General features: G+C 38.1%; 1 pseudogene; it reads right to left on the reverse strand.

Moving 5' to 3' along the window:
• Positions 1–12,186: 12,186 nt before the first annotated feature.
• Positions 12,187–15,326, reverse strand: LOC112302492 (large ribosomal subunit protein uL10 pseudogene; annotated as a pseudogene).
• Between the last annotated feature and the right edge of the window lie 6,479 nt (positions 15,327–21,805).

The following is a 21,805-nucleotide window of genomic DNA, read 5'->3' on the forward strand; positions in this document are numbered from 1 at the left end:
TTTTTGATGGAAAGAGAGGGAGAGGCAGAACATACAGAAAAAAATGAGGAAAGGTAACGGAAGTTTATGGAGATGCAAGAAAGGACAAGGATCGAAATCTTAAGTGAAAGTTGAGCCTTAACTTTATTTTAGCATATGATATGATGTATAAATCTGACGTAATGTTTTGCAAATGATTGGTCACTCATTTCAACACTATTCTTAACTAGTTCATTCTTTTCCCATTTATATAAATTGCTACTTTTATCACAAACTAAATCCTCATATATTTACAAGCCTGTTTTTAGACTCTTCTATTTCATAATCTATTTCTCATCAAACATTAAATTGATAAAAATTATTGTAGTTTTATGTGACTTTTTTATTTTTTTAAATATATTTTATTGATTATGCTATTGCAGTTGTCCCATTTTCCCCCCTTTATTCCCCTCTGCACTGCACACCCTCTCCCACACACATTCCCCCCTTTAGTTTATGTCCATGGGTCGTACATATAATTTCTTTGGCTTCTACATTTCCTATACTGTTCTTAACCTCCCCCTATCTATTCTCTACCTACCATTTATGCTTCTTATTCTCTGTACCTTTTCTTCCTCCCTCCGATCCCACTCCCTCATTGATAACCCTCCCTGTGATCTCCATTTCTGTGATTTCCTTCCTGTTCTAGTTGTTTGCTTAGTTTGGTTTTGTTTTTGTTTTAGTTGTGGTTGTTAATAACTGTGAGTTTGTTGTCATTTTACTGTTCGTGTTTTTGATCTTCTTTTTCTTAGATAAGTCCCTTTAACATTTCATATAATAAGGGCTTGGTGATGATGAACTCCTTTAACTTGACCTTATCTGGGAAGCACTTTATCTTCCCTTCCATTCTAAATGATAGCTTTGCTGGATACAGTAATCTTGGTTGTAGATCCTTGCCTTTCATGACTTGGAATACTTCTTTCCAGCCCCTTCTTGCCTGTAAGGTCTCTTTTGAGAAATCAGCTGGCAGTCTTATGGGAACTCCTTTGTAGGTAACTGTGTCCTTTTCTCTTGCTGCTTCTAAGATTCTCTCCTTATCTTTAATCTTGGCTAATGTAATTATGATGTGCCTTGGTGTGTTCCTACTTGGGTCCAACTTCTTTGGGACTCTGGGCTCCCTGGACTTCCTGGAAGTCTATTTTCTTTGCCAGACTGGGGAATTTCTCCTTCATTATTTGTTCAAATAAGTTTTCAATTTCTTGCTCTTCTTCTTCTCCTTCTGGCACCCCTATGATTCAGATGTTGGGATATTTAAAGATGTCCTGGAGGTTCCTAAGCCTCTCCTCATTTTTCCGAATTCTTGTTTCTTCATTCTGTTCTGGTTGAATGTTTCTTCCTTCTGCTCCAAACCATTGATTTGAGTCCCGGTTTCCTTCCCGTCACTGTGGGTTCCCTGTAGATTTTACTTTATTTCACATAATGCGACCTTCCTTGCTGCCTGGGTCTTTTTTATGCTGTTGAAGTACCCAGTGAGTTCCTGTAGCATCCTGATAACCAGTGTTTTGAACTGTGTATCTGATAGGTTGCTTATCTCTTTGTTGCTTAGAAGCTTTGAGTCTTTATTTCCCCACACTAGAACCATGGGATGCACAGTCTGTCTCACTCCCTAGTTGTTCCTCCCAGTTTATCTGCACGTGAATGTGGGACCACCCAGTCTGCAAGCCACCGCCTTGCCTGGTCTGCCCAGCTGCCCATCTCTGCCTGGCTGCCCATCTCCACCCCTCCTACCAGTCTGGAAGAATGTTTCTTCTTTAACTCCATGGTTGTCGGACTTCCATACAGTTTGATTTTCTGTCAGTTTTGATCGTTTTTTGTTTTTAAATTTGTTGTTGTCCTTCTTTTAGTTGAACAAGGAGGCACAGTGTGTCTACCTATGCCTCCGTCTTGGCTGGAAGTCCCGGTTTTATGTGACATTTTGATAACTAGCAGAAAAAAACTTTCATCTTCATTTTCTAATTTTGTAAATTTTTTTTAATATTAAAATTTATTTCAAACATGTCACATGCTTTACCTTGTAGGCTTATTTCCAGGATGATTTATCTTTGTGTTGTTATTCAGAATTTTTTCATTATATTTTCAAATTTTTGTTTGTTCAGATGGGAGCACTACCGGCTTTATTGTATTGATCTTGTGTTGACCTCTTTTTGGAATGGTTATGAGATTTTTATATTTGTTTGTTTTCCATAGTGTTTTGTCAGATAGCAATTTTTATCTTGTCAATAATTTGTGTTTAATTTTTTTGTTAACCTTAATAGCTAGAACTTTCTATTCACACAGAGGTATGATGGACATCAAAGTGCAGGACGTTTTGAGGGGAAAGCCATTGGAATCAACACCTTTGTGGGGGTGGGAAGGTGGGAAAGAACAGGAAACAAGATTAGGCAGACAGAGAAAGTGGGTTGTTATGCAATTACAGTAAAATTCTTAACCCACATGGAGTCCTAAAGCTTAGAAGATCCATCACAGTTTTGGCAGGGGACTCCAGATGTCCAGTCACTGGATGTTGGTTGTCCTTGAAGGGGCCATGGCCTTGGGTCAAGTAAGCCACACTAAATGATACAACTCCTGAAGAGGGCTGACGACTGCTGAGCAGGCAGCACTCCCTCACCCTTCCAGGCAGCTAAGGAAGTACTTGTGCCAGACCTGAAGGGGCTCTGGGGAGTATGCTGTAGCACCCACTACACTTCTCACGGGAAGATGAGACATTTTTGCATTTATGTATCCTATCTCTGCTTGCCAATCTAGAGGGTACACTGCAGAATTTTTGATTTGGTCTTTTATAGAGAAATTATTATTTTTGTTAGGCAGCTTATATTTCAATAATTATAACTTTAATGTTATTTTCTGTAATCACATTGTGCATTATTTTAGCATTAATTTTATATTTTAATGGATTATATATTTATAACTGGGTCTTTTACACAGTGACTTATGATTAATGAATTTATGTATATGTGCTTGTATGTTCTTTAGAGTACATGAGTTATATATTTCTTCAATACCTGCTCATTAGAGAATGTCTTTCTGATGGCTTTAAATTAATATCACATTTTAGAGGCACGTGGGTGATGTCCTCACAGTGGCCAGTTTCAGAGGAGGTGATGAATAAGACAAGACATGGCAAAAGTGGCATCGTGGCCAACAAACAAACTGCTTTGATGACTTTCATTGTGCTGCTGAATATCTTGTCAAGGAAGGTTACACGTCTCCCAAGAGGCTGACTATTAATGGAGGTTCAAATGGAGGCCTCTTAGTGTGACTACTTGTACAAGTATGCATCCTGATCTCTTTGGTTTTGTTATCGCCCGTGTTGGAAGAATTAATATGCTAACGTCCCATAAATATACCCTCAGTCAAGCCTGGACCACTGATTATGGGTGCTCAGACAGCAGATACCACTTTGGCTTATCATATCAAAAGGTTCCTTCTCCGCTCCTCCACAAACCTTCTCACTATTGACCAAAAATAGTTTCTTTCTGTTGGAGGCAGGGAGAGGTCAGCAGCCCATCCCAGGTGCACATTCAGGGAAGCAGGCCCAGAGAGGGCCACAATCTTCCTAAGACTGCCAAACGAAGCCTGGAATGGAGGTTTTATAGATATTAAAGGGGCAGAAAGCTGCTCTACACTGGATTTCAAGTTCTTCAACAAAAGAAAGACTTGCACTTATTATATCCATAATCAGTGATTTAAAAAGGTAATTAGTCCACTTTGTAGCAGTGAAAAAATATTCTCTGTTACATAACATGAAGTAACCAGAGGTAGATGACATCCAGTACGTGTCCCTGCTTCGCCTCACCACTGACCCCCATGGGATGACCATGTGGTCCCCCCACTTCACTCCCCGAAGTTCATTGCCCCCCCTCTCAGTACATCCTGGGCTGCAGCCAGAAGCAAAACAACCCCCTGCTTATCCACGTGGACACCAAGGTGGTCCACGGGGGCCAGGAAGCCCATGGTTAGAGTGATAGAAAAAGTCTGAGATTTGTTTGCATTTATAGTGGTGCCTGAACATCGACTGGATTCAGTAAATGGAATTTCCCACGGCCTCCTGAGAGCCACAGAAAACCTCAAGGGCTTTCACGCTGTTAAAACAGAGAAACCACTGGGCGTAATGAATGCTTCCCCACATGAACTCCATTCCCGCACTCACAGACTGCCGTTGAACAGAGCTGCTGCAGGGATAATTTTATCTTTTCCGGCCTTCTCCTTTTCGGCAAGCCCTTGGTGGATTTTGTCAGTTTGTTTTTTCCACCCTGTACAGACACGTTTTTTTATTGTTGTTTGTTTGTTTTTTGTGTTTTTTTAACTGCTCAATGACAGCCAACACTGTGAATATCAGATTGCTGAATTAAGAGTCACAGCCAGGCTTACTTCATACAGAACACCTCAGGGAAATTTGCTCCCGTAATCATGACAAATCTGTTTCTGAATAACTGTGAGGACTGTTCTCATGAAAAAGACTGCCGTGCAACAACAATAAATATTACTTAAGAAAAAAAATGAATATTGCATTTTTGTGAAACAAAGTTTTCCCTCACAGCTCAGCAGATAGCACTTCACTGTTATCTGGTATAAAGTGCTGCTGAGAAGCTATTTAAGGCCAGGGGAGTCGTGAAAATATGCAAGTAATCAACATTATTAAATTTAACATTTTAATATTTAAATGATAAATATTTTATGTTTATTAAAAAAAGGCTTTTTATACTATCTGAGTGGAAGTCAAGTGTATTAAATAAGAAACATAAGTTTCCCTTTCTCCCGTTCCTGCCTCACACCCAGTTTACCAGTCAGATGTGCCCAGTTTACCAGTTTAATGCGTATCTCTCTGAATTCATCTTTTTAATTTTATAAGATGTAATTATAAGCATACATATCATGTTGCATTTTGCTTTATTCATTCAATAATCTACCATAGAGATTCTTGCCTTCCAATATACATTTTCTTTTTACATAAAGAGGATTAAATTACATTTAATTTAATGTGTGTTCATTATCTTTATGATTTCTTCTTTCTAAGCATTTCTAAATGTTTCAACAGAACCGAAAATGTGTTTAGATATTGCAGCAATGTGGAACATTTAATTTACTGAAAGCAAATAATATTACTTTTTCATCTCCCCAAATTGTAACTTAAAATAAGGATTCATGAGAAAATTGAGAAAACCATATAGTGTTTGAAAGTCTGGTTCTGTGCTAACGTGATTATCTGATTATCTGGAGCTACCTCCATCAGTGACAGCTTCAATAGCCCTGCTTAGTGTCATTTTGTAAAACTGAATCTTGTATACCAGGAATTTTCTGTCTCAATGCCTGATTTTAAAATGGTGTCCATACAAATGCAGACCTGCCAGAAGTCAGTCAAGATAACCACAATCTTAATAACTGGTTTCTTTCCACTTGCCGTACTCTAATTTTTAACACAATGCTTCTTGCTGTAACTGCTGCTTTCCTCTATGGTTCTTTACCATTATTTATTTCTCTGTCCATGAATTTTTTTTCTTATTTTAACTTTTATCAGTGTATCTGCCTGGTGAATGTGAGACATTCCTCTAAATATTTAGAACACATTTCGGTCTTCTTTGCTCTCTTGTCTTTTCGTTTTTCATGCCTTATTCTATGCAAACCTCTATTTTCCCAACACCATGTGGCCCTTCTTGGGATCTTTGTGTTTGCTTTCAAAGCCTACACTTTCTACTGGTCACTTGCACATACGATGCTAGTTTTTAGATGCCCACGTGGATTCTACCTTTGGGAGCACTGACTTCCATTGTGGATCATATTACTTTTGGGCCTTGCTAAGCCTCTGATCGCATCTACGACATTAGTCACACTGAGCAGTCTGGTCTCGATCTGCTCACTTCAACTTTCCATGTTTTTTCTCTCTTTTAGCTATCTTTCTTTTTCTTTTTCCTAGCTATTTTCATTTTTATTTTCCTAGTAGGATCCCTCAGACCTTACTAACGCATTCATAATTTGAATATGGTCCGCGATTAACTGCCTCTCACAATTTGTGACAAACTACTAAAATGTATGTGCACATCTGTGCTCCCTTTGGTGTTGGCAACTGAAAACAATTTTGCCTCTTAGCTTCCCACCCCCACTATCAGTCTATCCTCACCCCACCTCCACACTGCACCCACCTATTGTAACAGCAAGAGGCCTGGGTACTACCTTTTCCACACTCTCGACCAGGAGTTTCCAGTTATATTCCACTAACCAGAAGCATCTGCTTCAGGTTTGGAGAAAATAAAAGCCGCAGAAGCCATTTTATTGTTCTATGGGCAACAGACGGTATGCGTATGGGTTTCCACAGAGACTTTGCAGCACTCTCTGGGTATTTTCTGTGAACCATGGGAACTGGACACTTGCAACAATGGAAATTCTTGGACCTGCTCCAGACCTACACATTCAGAAGGTGTGGAGAGCAGGACCAATAAAATGGCATTGACCCAGTCAAAATAGCATGAAGTATATAAAACAAAGTGCAGTCACACATGTCAACCAGATGGCTGCCAGTCAGCATGACACTTTGGTTCAAAAAGGAAACTAGGTACCTAAATTAGAGCAGACACACCTAGCAAGGAGACACACCTGAGATATCTATACATGTGATCAGAACAGCCGTGTCTACAGAGCAACACCACCCATAGATAGGCTCCTTGCAAATTTCCCACTTGGCATCAGAGGTGCCCAGACACTTACCAAAAGACCCAGAAGGGTGGAGCCCACCACTCTCAAGGTGTAACTGAGGCAGTCTCCAGACCACTGCTGAGACGCTGAGCTCCACACACCAGAGTGCTGCTCCACACCACACTGATCTCTTTTAGCATCAGCCACTGGAGGCTCTGCCCTGATGGACTGAGGACTTCATCTGCCCTGCTGCCCACCTGGCTCCAGAGATCTTTTCTTGCAAGACAGTGACAACTCCCTGCTCACCATGCTCTCTCCTGGGCCTGCAGACTGAGGCTCTGGGACTCAGGTTCATTATTCCCTACTGATGGCTCTGTGTGTGTGTTATATTTCTCTTAGGTTGTTAGAGTGTGAGTAGGATATTAATGTAGGTTGATGTTCTACTTTGAGTGAACCTGCATTCAATAAAAGCTGAGTGAACAGCACAGTTACATGTGTGACTCGTCTATTCCTTGGTCCCAGGATGCTCAGAAGGCAGCTAGCCAGGCAGTTGCCTGGTGGACTCATAGGAAAGACTCTATCATGGGCATACGCTCATGACAGGAGGTAAGTACTTTACTGAGTCCTCTCATGAATTCTATATATTAAAGTTGAGAACCCCTGAAGCCTATTTTAATACAACACATCATAGCCAAGTTTGCAGAGTGGTTGAGCTATCAGAATGAGCAGGAGTGATTCTGAAAACTACAGATTCCCAGGTCCCACAGCATACCTTCCAGTAAATAAGACTCTCCAGGGAAAAGGCCTGTGAATCTGATTCTTACCAGTATCCCCAAGTGATCTCGTCCTCATACTACTGCAGTCCCTCCTGTCCTCCATGCCAGCAGGAAAGGAGCTCTGTAGGAGGCCTCAGCTCACCCTTGGGGTGGGAGTATTTACTGCCTGGGGCAATGCCTCTTACCCATGCCCACAACTAAAAGCCAAATCAAGTGGGGTTTTTTTCCTTCCAAAATAAAGCCTCAGCTGGCTCTGCAAAAAAAAAAAAAAAAAAGCAGAAAAAACAAAAAGTCAAGTATCCCCAAGTGATTCTGATTGTTTGTCAAGTGTGGGAAGTTGGTCAAGTATTGCTCTATAGTCTCTTCAGTTTCTGGTTTAAATAACATTCCTTTATATTTGCAAAGCAAGGAAAATACATTACATATATTTTAATTAAAAAGCTGTGACGTATTTGGAAAAGCGTGCTCACTCAGCATAAATTCCCTTTCTAAAACATTTGCATTCTACAGTTCTCTATTTCTCAGTACTAAACAGGAAACAGGAGTGACTTGCATCACAATCACAGTGATTTCATCACATTCTATTGAAATTGCAAATACCTGGTTTTCATTCAGACCTATTGAATTGGATCTCTGGGCATGGAACTCATTTAATAAATACATCAGCACACAAAAACTTGAGAGCTACCAAGCAATTTTTCCCTAGTTTATACTATCCATACCAGATGTACCACCAGATGTGCTATCTACACTACGGGAACAAAAATGATAAGGGGACAACTACAAAGAGTACTGTATCAGCTCTGGACTTCAGTTTAGTCCTGGGTAAATAAGGGTGTAGAAGTAGATTATCTCTAATTCCTCTTCCTGTTCTAAAGTGCTATGATAAAATTGTGCACTTATCAACCTGTACACAAAGCCACTTCCAAGAACCGTAAATAATCTAATATGCTTTTCCTTGGACCACCTTTTCACCATGTTATTTATTGCATTGTCTAGAGGCAAATATTTCAATTTTATCATCCATGTTGGTACAAAAAAGGAGGGGAGGGAAGAGATAGAGTGCAGTAAATGTTTTGTCCATATTTTATTTCTTATAAATTTGTTCTTTTTTTCTCAAAATATTCAAAATGATAATCAAATTCTTGGACAATCTTACAAGACAACAGAATTAGATTTTAGTTCAAAATAAAAATATGAAATGTTTAAAGAAAACATAAGAAAGTAAATAATATCCCAAAACATTTCATATAATCTCAATAGCTAATTTTAGCCATAAATATTCCTTGTAAAAGTATGGTCTATGTTGATATTCTATTAATGGCTAACATGATTAGATGCTTAGTCATTCATACTTTCTATAATTGTTTTGAGTTAAAATGTGTATGTAATGATAAAAACAATCTATATACTTTCTTGCGAAATAATTTGTATGCATTACTGTGTAAGTTTAAGGTGAATAGCATGATGGTTTGATTTACATATATTGTGAAATGATTATCATAATAGGTTCAACTAATATCCACCTATCTCTTCTCATATAGACACAATAAAAAGAGACAAAAAAAGGATGCAGAAATCTTTTCAAGTAAGCATCTTCACTTCCTTTGTATATACATATTCCCAGAAGTAAAACTGCTGGATCATATGGCAGTTCTATTACTAATTTGTTGAGGATCCTCCATACTGTCGACATAGTGGCCATACCAATCCACAGTCCCACAAATGGCGCACACAAGTTCCCTTTTTTCCACGTCCACATCAGCATTTGTTCTCTCTTGTCTTTTTTATGATGGTATTCCAACAGGACAAGGTGATATCTCATTGTGCTTTCAATTAGAACTTTCCTAATATTCATCACCTTTTCATGGACCTGTCGGCCATTCTAATATCTTCTTTGGAGAAATGTCTATGCAGGTTCTTTGCTGATTTTCTAACTTGGTTCTTTGTTTTGTTTTGTTTTGTTTTGTTTTGTTTTGTTGGTTTTTTTGTGTGTGTGTGCTAGTGAGTTTTACAAATTCTGATTTGAGAAGTAATGATATTACTTCTTCTTTAAGCGTTTGGTAAAATTCACCAGGGACACCATCTGTTTCTGACTTTGTTGTTGTTGGGAGATTTGGAATCATTAATTCAATCTCTTTACTAGTAATTGGTTTATTCAGATTTTCTATTTCTTCCTATTCAGTATTGGTAAATTGTATGTTTCTAATAATTTTTCCATTTCTTCTAGATTGCCCAGTTTGTTGGCATATAGTTGTTCATAGTAGCCTAATATGATCATTTAAACTTTTGTGGTATCAGTTATAATGTCTCCTTTACATGTGTTCATTTGGGTTCTTTCTCCTTTTTCCTTGGTTAGTCTAGCTCATGGTTTGTCGATTTTGTTTATCTTCTAAAGAACCAACTCTTAATTTGGTTAATTTTTATTTTCTTTTATTTTATTTGTTTTTATTTTATTTGTTTCTTCTCTAATATTGTTTTCTTCTGTTAACTTTGGTTTCAGTTTGTTCTTCTTTCTCTAGTCTTAAAGGCATAAAGTTAGGATGCTTATTTGGAATTTTTCTTGCTTCTTAATGTAGATGCTTATTACTATGATCTTACTTTTTGCTGTATCCCACAAGCTCAGGTGTGTTGTTTTTCCACTTTCATTTGTCTCAAGAAGCACTTTTATTTCCTCTTTAATTTTTTCTTTGATCCATTGAATGTTGAGAAGGGTGTTTCATTTCAATGTTTGTAAATTTTCTACTTTTCCTCTTGTGATTGATGTCAAGTTTCATGCCATGGTGGTCAAGGAAGATTTTTGGTATGGTAGCAGTCTTCCTGAACTTGCCAAGACTTGTTTTGTAGTTTAATATAAGATGCATCCTGGAAAATAAGATGTAATCTGAACTTGAGAAGAATGTTTCCTGTTGTTGATGAATGGAATAATCTTTACGTGTCTGTTAGGTTTATTTGATCTATACAGTGTTCTCAAATGTTTTCTTACTGAGTCTTTCTTTAGATCATCTGTCTGTTGACTGGGGTATTGAAGTCTCCCACTATCACTGTATTACTGTTTATTTCTCCATTTAGCTCCATTCATTTTTGCTTTGGGTGCATAAATATTTGCAATTGTTGCATCTTTTTGAGTGATTGACACCTCTATCATTTATAATAACCTTCTTTGTCTCTTTTGACCATTTTTAGTTTAAAGTCTATTTTGTCTGATATAAGTATGGCTACCCGTGCTTTTTGGGGGGAGTTAAATTTACTTGAAATATCTTTTTCCATTTTTTCACTTTCAGTCTATGTGTGTCTTTAAGGCTAAAGTGAAACTCTTGTGGGCAGAATATTGTTGGAACTTGCTTTTATCCATTCAGCCAGACTTAGTTTTTTTAACTGAGGAATTTATTTCATTTAAATTTAAAGTAGTTATTAATAGGTAAGCATTTCCTCTTGCCATTTTGTTGATTTTTTTTTTTCTGGTTGTTTTGTAGATCCATTGCTTTTTCATTTCTTATCTTGCTGTCTTTGAGTGTATGTGTGTCCTGATATCTTTTGGCAGCAGTCTGCTGGACTTCTTTATTGTGTTCTTTTGTGTAATTACTACAGGATTCCCCCTTGTGGTTTCCAGAAGGCTTACATAAAATACCTTAAACTTATAACACCCTATTTTAAACTAGTAATAATTTGACTTTAACAGAATTTGTAAACATTACACTCTTCTCCTCACCCTCACATTTTAGGTTATGACTATTATAATTTACCTGTTTTTTTCTGTTGTGTAACTATTAACAAATTATTGTAGCTATGAATATTTAATACATCTGTCTTTTTTATAACTTTTCAATTTGAGTTGTAATTGAATTATGCACCACTACTACCATATTGCAAAGTATAACTATGACTATATATTTATAATTACAATACTGTTTCCAATATCTGTTTGTTTGTTTGTTTTTAAGATGTCAGTTAGTGTTCTTTTACTTCCACTTGAAGAACTCTTTTTAACATTTCTTATTAGGCAGGTCTGGTGCCTAACTCCTCAGAGTTATGCAACAAACCTGCAACTTGACCTCCTCATGCAACAAACTCCTCAGCTTTTGTTTGTTTCAGAAAGTCTTTATCCTTAATTTCTGAAGGACAGCTTCACTAGGTGTAAAATTCTTGGTTGACAGTTATTTTCTTTCAATATTTTGAAAATGTCATTCCAATCTTTCCTGGCCTAGAGAGTTTCTGTTGAGATATCTTCTAACAGGCTTTTAGGGGTTCCCTTGTATGTAACTCTTTTCTTCATTCTTGCTGCACTTAAATTTCTTACTTTGTCTTTGACTTTTGACAATTTAATTATATTGTATCTTGGTGTAAATCTGTATGGGTTCAACCTATCTGAGATTCTTTGTTTCCCATGGCCCTGGGTGTCCATTTCTCCCCCCTTTCAGGATGTTTTCAGCCATTACTGCTTCAAATGTACTTTCTGTGTTTTTCTTTTTCTCTTCTAATTCTGGTATTCCCATAATGTAAATATTGGGGATTTTTTAAAAATGTGTTCTGTAATCCCCACAGGCCTTCTTCACTCTTTTTTATTCTTTTTGCTCCTTTGGAGAATTTCAACTGTTTCACTTCCAGGTTGTTTATTTCTTCTTTATGTTTGAGTCTACTATTGTAACTCTCTATTGAATTCTTTACTTCAGTTATTGATTTTTTAAAACTTTAAAGAAAAATAAGCCTTTATTGTGTTATTTCACAAATAAAGCTGACTGAGCTGGTTGCTTTTTGGTGCTTAGTCAAATAAATCAAACCCCATATCCTCATCTGACTCCTCTGACTCTTTCTTTGGTTCAGCTTGGCAGGGGCTGCAGGAGCAGTAGTGGTGGTGGCCACGAGGCAGCAGCCACAAAAGCAGATGGATCAGTAAAGAAGGCCTTGACCTTTTGAGCAAGTGGGAGGGTGTAATCAGTCTCCACAGACAAAGCCAGACTCATTTGCACCCATTGATGATAGAAGAGGATATTGATGCAACAGTTTGGTAACCAGTCTGCAGACACACACTGGCAACTGTGAGGATGCCCCCCAGGAAGTGGGAATGCAGAGTTTTCTCTGTAATGTCAAGCACTTCTTGGTTGTAGACGCTGCCATTGTCAAACACCTGCTGGATGATCAGCCCAAAGAAGAAGGAAGAGATGTTCAGCATGCTCATCAGCGTGGCTTCGCTGGCTCTCACTTTGTCTCTAATCTTAAGCGGCTGCACATCACTCAGGATTTCAATGGTGCCCCTGGGGATTTTCATGGTAATGACTAAATCCTGGAAGAAGGAGGTCTTCTCTGGCCCCAGATAAGTGTTCTGGGCTGACACTGTGACTTCACACAGGGCAATGGCATCAGCACAGGTGGCAGCTGGCACCTTCTTGGCCAGCAGCATGTCCCTGATCTCAGTGAGGTCCTCCTTGGTGAACACAAAGCCCACATTCTCCTGGATATGAGGCAACAGTTTCTCCAGAGCTGTGTTTTTTCCAGACACTCTCAGAAGGACATGCACATCATGGTTTAGTTTCTGATCAGCACCACAGCCTTCCCACAAAAGGACATGTGCATCTGCTGCATCTGCTTGGAGCCCACTTTGCTCCCACAATGAAACATTTTGGATAATCATGCAGAAGTTGGATGATGTTAAGGAAGTAGCTGGACTCCCAGGCTCCCCTCTCCCCTGCATATCATGGTGGTGTCTCGGGGATTACCATGCAGGGTTTGAAGACATCATTCTCACAAGGGTGCCTAACAAGAGCAGTTTTTTTCTTAATGGTTTCTATTCCTTGTCAAACTTTTTATTTTGTTTATGCATTGTTTTCCTAATTTTTTTGGTTGTCTGTATATTCCTATACATCAATGTGCCACATAACATTTTGGTCAACAAAAGACAATATATATGACTGGTACACCATACAGGCTAGATGTTTAGTAGACTGTAACATCTACATTTGCATAAGTATACTCTAGGATGTTTGCACCCATGATGCAGAATGTATCCCCATTATTAAGTGGTGCATGACTGTAGTTCACTAAACATTCTTAAGAGAATTACTCTGAAAGTCTGTCTCACAGTTCATGGGTATTTGTTTCTTTAGGGTCATATGGGAGCTTTATTTGGTCCCTTTGGTGATGTTATAGTTACCTGATTTTTCATGGTCCTTGATTTCTTATATTGGTATCTGCATATGTGAGCAATCGACCTCCTCTTCCCAACTTAAGAAGTTCACTTCGGCCAAGATAGTCTTCACCAGTCAACACAGTTTGGGTTTCTGGATGTGTTTGCTGATTATTTCTGTGAGCCTGTGAGATCTGCTAATATTGTCTATTTGGGGGCAAGGTAACTGTTCATGTTCTGAGGATGGGGATGGGGGGTGGGGGAAGAGGTGTGCCTCTGGCTAAGAGCAACTAGATAAGGCTGCTGGCTTGGTTCCCTACCCAAGTGAGGCTGTAGAATGGGCTCCCCAGTTTCCTCGTTTCTCTGTTCAAGCTTATTAAATGATTAGGACTTAGTACTATTTAGTAGTAGATGGAACTATGAATTAGCTTCTCTTCCCTGGCAGGGTGAGAGAATAGGACACAGTTTCCTGTACAGCTTATTATTTGGGGACACAAATCAGCCTAGAGTGTGTACTGAATTCCCATTGGTTTTGCTCTGCAGATGAGGAAGCCATGGGCTGTGCTCTGTTCGAGTGACATTATACTTAGAGCTGTTAAATGGGCTATGCAGCTTCCTGTGTTCTCTGGTTAGGTCAGATAAGCTAAAGGCTGTATTCACCACCAGGTAGATTTACTACCTGGGCACAGTGAGAGAAGCTAGTATAAAGCCCATAAAGTTCTTTGTTTGTTGTCATAACTCAAGCCAATCGGCACCCCACATTCCCTAAACAAACATGGCCACTGGCTTTGCTCTGTAAAGTATAGGCTCAGCCAGTCCACCTCTCAGCTTGAGTGCCTCTGGGCTACACAACTTCTGCAAGTTGTCTCAAGCCATTCTGGTCAGATAGGGCCTGAAGACACACTTCACAGCTTGTAGAGTTATGTCTCAACTCCCATCTCTGGACAAAAGGAGCAGAAGTTGCTCCAGTCTACTGTTAATATCCTAAAAAGGCTATCTAGTCAAGAGCATCTGGGAACAACTACCCTCGGCCTTGGCTATGAATTAACCTCCCTGTCTGTTTAGTAGCAGAGGAATGCTCCACACAATTAATGGCTTTGTTCTAAGGGTGATCAGTTCTGCCTGCTCACCTCTTGGCTCCAGTGCTACTGGGCTGCACTGCTTTCAGGAGTAGTTGCCAGCCTTTCTGGTCAGATAAGGCCTGCAGGCACTTCGCAGTGGGTGGGGCTGTGATTCATCTCCTTGTCTGGGCATGAGAAATCTGGGTTTAGGGCCAGCAAAACTACTCATCTGAGGATTTGAAACAGACAGATCTGTACCCCACTGAATTCCTTGGTCAGAGTTTCCCTCCTGCACCTAACTTGGTTCTGCAGATGAGCAAAGACATCGGTTGAGATGACTACTTGGGCACTGCACATATGAATGTGGTGTGCCAAGATCTGGTAGCTTGTTGTTGCAAGCCCATCCCTTTTCTCTGTCAATCAGATTCCCAGTGGCTGAGCACAACAGATTTCGCTGGTATGGTTTCATTCCCTCTGGCATGAAATCAGAGTAATGGCTCCTGCAAAGAAACCCACAGCATTGGGAGGAGGTGCTCTTTGTAGTCCTGGATTAATTCTCACTGGAGAAACTGAAGGCTCAGGGGAGAACTCTCCCCATAGTGCTGTGCTGGCCTGAGTAAGTGGCAGAGCAATCACTGTGTAACCCCTTCTCTTACCCTTCCAATGCAGTCTGTCTTGGTTTCTGAGCTGTAGTGAGTGCTTCAGTCTCACCCCCATGTTCTAGGATTCTCTCAGTGAAGTCTCATTCTAGAATAGTTGCTGTGTTTAAAAAAAAAAAAAAAACACAACTCAACTGAGTAAATTTGGAGATCTAATTGGCTTCCTTAAGCTATTCATGAATCAGAAAACATTTCATCTAACAACTTAAGGACACTTCCAATGGTTGTGCAAAATGAAAGATTTTTATAGGAAGAAGGGTGGGGAAAGAGAGCTATAAACAAAAGGAATAAAAAGGATTATTTTGAGATCAGAACATCTTTTCTTTGGGGGAAGAGGAGGGGAAGGATTTTTATCATGCAGATTGTATCTTCCATCTGTGGGGCATAGAGATGGCTCATAGGGTATATTTTCTGGTCAAGCACCTTAATGGCACTTGACCAGAAAATTGCAGACTGGTTGATTAACATTACGTGTCTGGGAGAGGTTGAAACTGCAGTTAGGTTAGGTATTAAATCTAGGTTTCGCATCATGGGCTTTTGTCATGCATGATGCCATTTGGGGTCTGGGGTTTTCTGTTTAACGGTTGTCCTTGTGAGGCAGAGTGAAGTTAGGAACACTGTACAGTGCCATCTTAGTGGGATCATCTTGCCAATCTACGCACTTAAGTGAAACTAAACCTATATTGAAAAGCATCTAAAACCATGCCGTTCATTGACATTTAGTAAATATGTCCTGAATGGTGATTAGGTACCCCAAAATTACCTCTGATACAAATAATAATTTTTAAAACATCTTTTATGTGATTAAAATAATGAACGGTAAATTTTTCTATGGGCTTAGAGACTCTTCAAGAGGCTTTTTTCTATGATTTTAATGTAGCTTTAAAATATTTTCATTGACCTAAAATGCTAAAATTACTTTGGATAAATTAAATATTCTTAAGGGCATGGAAGTGAGAACTCTTAAGGTTACAGAAACCATATTATTTCTTCATAATAGGATTTTGGTATATGCAGGGACCAAGTTATGCAAAAGAGTTTATTAGGAAAAATTTAGGTAAAGGTAAAATCTAGCAACTATCTAAAATTAATTGAAAGTTCTCATGTAGTTTGGTAAATTAATCTGGAATAAGTAAATTAAAAGTGTTGATTTATTTGGGTTTCCCTGTCAGTTTTTAAGATACTCCCAAAAGCTAACTTAGTAGTCACCTTATTTCTGGAAGATTCCAGTCTGGTAAAGTATTATGAGTTAAAGACAAGGAAAGGGCAAAGCCATGGCCATGGTCATGGCCCAATAAAGATAAGTCTATTTGCCTTCAGGGCTCAATTCAGGATCCATCTGTTTAGCGAGATTTTTTCCTAATTGAGGAGAAGTTAGCTAGTGCCTTAATTTAAAATTGCATCACTTTATTTTGATGGCTTTACTTTTACATTCATACTTCCAGTGATGTTTGATATTGATGTATTTTTAGAAATAAAAGTATACAGTGATTATTATGTTTTTTGGCCTTGGAGCAGATTTAATTTTCTTACTGCTAAAAATAATTCTGGTGAAAACATGCCAAACTTATTTTAAAACACATATTTTTTGTAAATGATTCAATATGAAAATTTCTTGCTACCTCTATAAGACTTTATTCACCAGTTGGCATAAGAAATGTTCGTGTGCTAAGCAGAAAGAATAATATCAAGAACTTTGACATTGTGGGAGTGATTTCTTTTAAAGAGTGAAAGTTATTTTATATTTTAAAGAAACACTAAATACCTATCATAGGTTATATTTGATGTGATTAAACCATACACAATAAAGAAAAAGTAAATTTTATTTTAACAAAAATTTTGAAAAGATTTGTGTGCATTTGAGAAACACATTAGGCTTGACTATAAAATAAAATTTTCTTGATATTATTTTCCTTAAAGAAAAAGAGCCTTTTGTAAAATAACCAAGGTGCCTAGAACTGAAAGAATAATAAAGGCACACAAAGAATAATGAATTAGCGTAGTTAGAGTAGGTTGTACTTGATTCTAACTCTGAGTTGTGAGACAGCCACCCAACCCCAGGTGCTGGGATTTGTCATAAGTTATAGACTCATTTTAGACAGAAACACAGGTTCCACATAATGCTGCAGTGATTTTGGTGGACAAGCTTTTCTGGATCATGAATAGTAGTGGGCCTTCAAATCATTATATACTCTCCCATTGTATATGCCTCATACACAAAAATATGGGTGACCTTCCTTATTTGAATGAAGAATATAAATTTTTTAAAGCAGAAGAATCAACACAAAGTATTTTGAGAATATTCTTCAAGTCTCTGTATTTACTTCTCACATCTACACTAAAATGAAAGCATACTGTACTTTCTTAGTCATTTTTTCCATTTTGGTTTTTGCAGTGTACAAGATGTGAAACTAAAAGGACTTCACATATCTACATTAATAAAAGAATGAAATAAGAGAAGTTAATTCCTCTGGGCAAAAAAAAAAAAAACAACCAAAACCTTCTCATTTCCAAAAGATCGCCTTAGGCTAGTGGTTCTAAAAGTGTGGTCCCTGGACCAGCAGCAGCATCACCTTAGTATTTGTTATAAATGCAAATTTTCAGGTCTTACTCCAACCAGCTGAATCAGAAACTCTGAGAGTGGAGCCCATCAGTTTGAATTTGAAAGATCCCCCTGCAATTCTGAAGCCTAGTAAAGTGTAAGAACAACTACCATTGACTATGGAACATAAAGTAACCAAGCTAAAATAGATAGGTCAAGTTAAGAACTACTAAGTTATAGCTACTTGTTCTATAAGTCAACCACTTGTTATATCTTTGGCATAGACTGATGTGTAGTTATTCCTGTTGCTTTTTTCTGTTGGTCCTGCTTTCTACCTGTTTTCGTCACCCCACTAGCTAAAGCTGCGGAAAGTCAAAGAGTCAGCTGCCAACATATCTCACATGAATTTGGGAACTTTTACATTTAATTTAAAAATTGCCCTGCTATCCCTTGGGTTATTAAACAGACTCCACTACTGATCTGCTTACTCTGTATTATCCCCTTTTAATCGATTCTCCAGATTTTAGTCAGCATTCTCTTTCTAAAGTACATACTTGATCATGTCCAAACTCTTAAAAATGCCTTGCAAGTCTCCTTTAAGCTCCTGTTTCATCTATCCACTATTTCTCTCCCCAAACTCCTTCCACACCAGCAATTCTCAACCCTTTTCATCTCATGGCACACATAAAATGCTTACTAAAATTCTGCAGCACACCAAAAAGATATTATATTTTTTGCCAATCTGACAAAAATAGGTATAATTTTTACTCATTCACACTGGACAGATATCGTTATGTTGGCTGTTGTCATTTTGTTGACAATCTAAGGGAAAAGAAGTCAGTGCCCCTAACTAAATAGTCAGGTACTGAATATTTTAAAAATTCTTGCAGCACACCCGTTGAAAATCCCTGTTTTATGTTGTAGCCATACTAAATGTTTAGTTTAGTATGTTAGTTTTAACCTGGTGTGTTTCTCTCTCCTCCTGTCAAGAAAACACATATTATTTTCTCTGGTTGGAACACTGTTCCCTGGCAGATGGTCACCTCACTGTCACTCATTCATCCAAGTCTGTGACATGATTTCTTTAAAGAAAACTTACCTGATTATTCAAGCTTGAAATAACACTCTCCAAAGTACCTTAGAATCTCCCTTATGACACTTTGTTATAGCTTGCTTACTCACCTGAAATTTCCAGTGGACTGGAAAATTAAAGATATTGTTTATATATTCATTGTTAATTTTTCATTCATACATCTAGCCTGTACATAACGTTTATGATGAACTTTTTTGAGAAAAAGAATGGATAAATTTAAAACAACCTAAAGACAGGAAATACAGACAAATTGCAAATTAAAAGTAAATAAATGATGAACCAAATGAAAAACATAGTAAGGTAGTATAGACTCAGGAATGAAAGCTGCACAGTAAACGTGCTATGAGAGACAAAGGTCCCAGGTGATGGATCTCCCAGGCAAATGCGAACTCTCACACCATCCTCACAGTCTAATCCATTTCTTTCTGTCTTGAGTGAAATAACTGGCTTCTGGCAAAACATATCAGGGATGACATTGTCTTGTTAAAGGAAGTCCATATCACTTAATGGGTCAGCATTTTCCATACTATGTTCCTCAGGCACTAGATTCACGTGATTTCAACAGACATTTCATATAAAAGTAATTTATGGTCAAATAAATTTGGAATGTACTAAGACTAAAATAAGTTAAGCAGCTTTCTTCAGTGCAGACACATTCAGAATTTTTATTATGCTAACCTAATTTATAAATCTCCAAAAAGAAAAAAATATAGCCAGCATTTCTTTGGAAACTTTTTGAGAGACATCTTGCAAAATTAATTGTTAGTTTATGAAAACACTTTAAGAAACGTTTGTTTAAAAGTACCAGTAAATGTTTCACTCCAAGAAAGCTAGAGGAAAAGAAAAGGTTTTGCAGAGAAATTTCCTCCATCTCTGAGGAAGCAAACTGAACAGAATTATTTCTGAAATATTGAAACTTTGTGAGCTCAAAAAAAGAAAACCTGTACATAAAAAGTGCCATGTCTTCAAGAGAGCTTAAAAGGGTTCACTAAATGCACACAATATGTGACACAGTGAGTAAAAGATCTTCATCGTTCTATAATTACATGTGTGTTGAACTGTGTTGCATAGATGTTCTGAACTGTAGACCGCAAATGAACAGGGCAGAGAAACAGCATACCAGTGTTGGCCGGCAGAGACAAAGAAAGCATAAAAATACAGGAAAATATTTATTATCTCTGACGTTACTTTCTAAAAGAGGACAGTATAGCCCAGTGGCTGGGTCTGAACTCATGCCGACTCACAAGGACACGAGAGCACAGGGATGTTCTTCAAGGGTCAACTCAAAATTCCACGAGCTCTGCCGCCTAGCAGCTGATCGTGGAGGAAACTTTGCTGCCCTGCTGCACACTGGCCACGCGTGTAACAAAACCAAGTGCTCCCGAGGATGTGGATAAACTGCAAGGCTTATAAAAGGCTGGCAGGAGTACAAATGGTTACACCTATCCTGAAAATGATTTCACAGCAAGAACTGAATATGCCTGTGTTCAATAATTTTACTCCCTAAGTATATGCTCAAGATGAGTATATGAATGCAGTATTGGCAGAAAAGGGGAAAATGATTGAAATGTTCAGCAACGGAGAATAACTACATAAATTATGATATGTCATACAATGAATTGAAATCCAGCAATGAAAATAATGAATAAGAGCTACACATGTCAACATGAATAAATCTCATAATGCTGAATAACAACAAAAGTCACAGAATAATACATGCTGTTTGAAACCATATATTATTTCAAAAATAATTAAAAACCTAAAAATATATAGCTAAAGGATATGTACATGTGTGGTGAATTCACAAAGGATCCTCATTAGCTCTAGAGGAGGGGAGAGCTGTTTGATCAGAGACAGACGTGTGGGTGGGGCTCAAATGATACTGTTATATCAAAGATACATGTTACAGAGAACCCACGTTTGTCTTCTTCTTCTTCAAACCATAAATATATGTTTTGTGCATGTCCATCTACATACACACATACACATTTTCATAATTAAATTATTTTAAAGTATCCTTTAAGTGGGCTCTGTAGTTTTACAAGTGCAAGTCCAGTCAGTAGATCTTCAGGGCTCTTTCTTGACTCCTTGCAAAATTCTAGGGAGGTGAAGAATCACTTGCATAACAGCCTCAGGGGATTACTGAGAGGGGAAAGCCCAAAACACAAACTCCTACCTAGCTGGTCTCTGCAAACAACCAGAGACCATTGTGACCACGTCATTCCACATTGGGAAAGATATTTTAGTAAAAGTCTTCCAGTAGATAGACGGCCACCCATGAGTTCTTCCAGCAGTCTGGCCTCCAAGTCTGTCGTCTGCGGGTGACCAAGGCTCCCGAGCACAGCCTCTTGTTCACCCACCTCCTCTACACGTGCTGGACATTTCCACTCCTCCAACTTCTCTCCTCCTCTCTTCCTTTCTTCACCTGCTCTCTCTCTTTCTACCTTTGTTCTCTACTTGTCAAACTCTTAAAGCTCAAAGTAATAGAGAAGAGATGGGTTGAAAAAAAGAAAAGGACGGGGAAGAACTTGCAAAAACCTGTTCTAAATATACTCACTATGTCCTTACAGATGTTTAAGGGGGATGGAGCCTCTCAGCAAATAAGTATAGAAAATGCAAAAAAAAAAGTGCTTTGTTTTGTTTCAGAGCAGAACTTAGAGTATTTAAAACTTTAAGAAGAGTCTCTAGTATGCTGTTAATTTCCAGATTTGTTGGAAAAAATAGTTCTGCTTCCAAATGCCTATCTGATGATACTGTGCTCAGTGGAAAAATTTTATGGGAAGTACTGTGTTTCAGTTATGACCATGAGTGTTCTCATAGTAAAAGGAGAAGGAGATAAGTATTGTGTTTTTTTCAGTATTAAATATTGCTAATACAATATTTTATTGAATTTTCCTGCTTT

Source organism: Desmodus rotundus, chromosome 6, assembly GCF_022682495.2.
Source record: "Desmodus rotundus isolate HL8 chromosome 6, HLdesRot8A.1, whole genome shotgun sequence".
Classification (NCBI taxonomy): domain Eukaryota; kingdom Metazoa; phylum Chordata; class Mammalia; order Chiroptera; family Phyllostomidae; genus Desmodus; species Desmodus rotundus.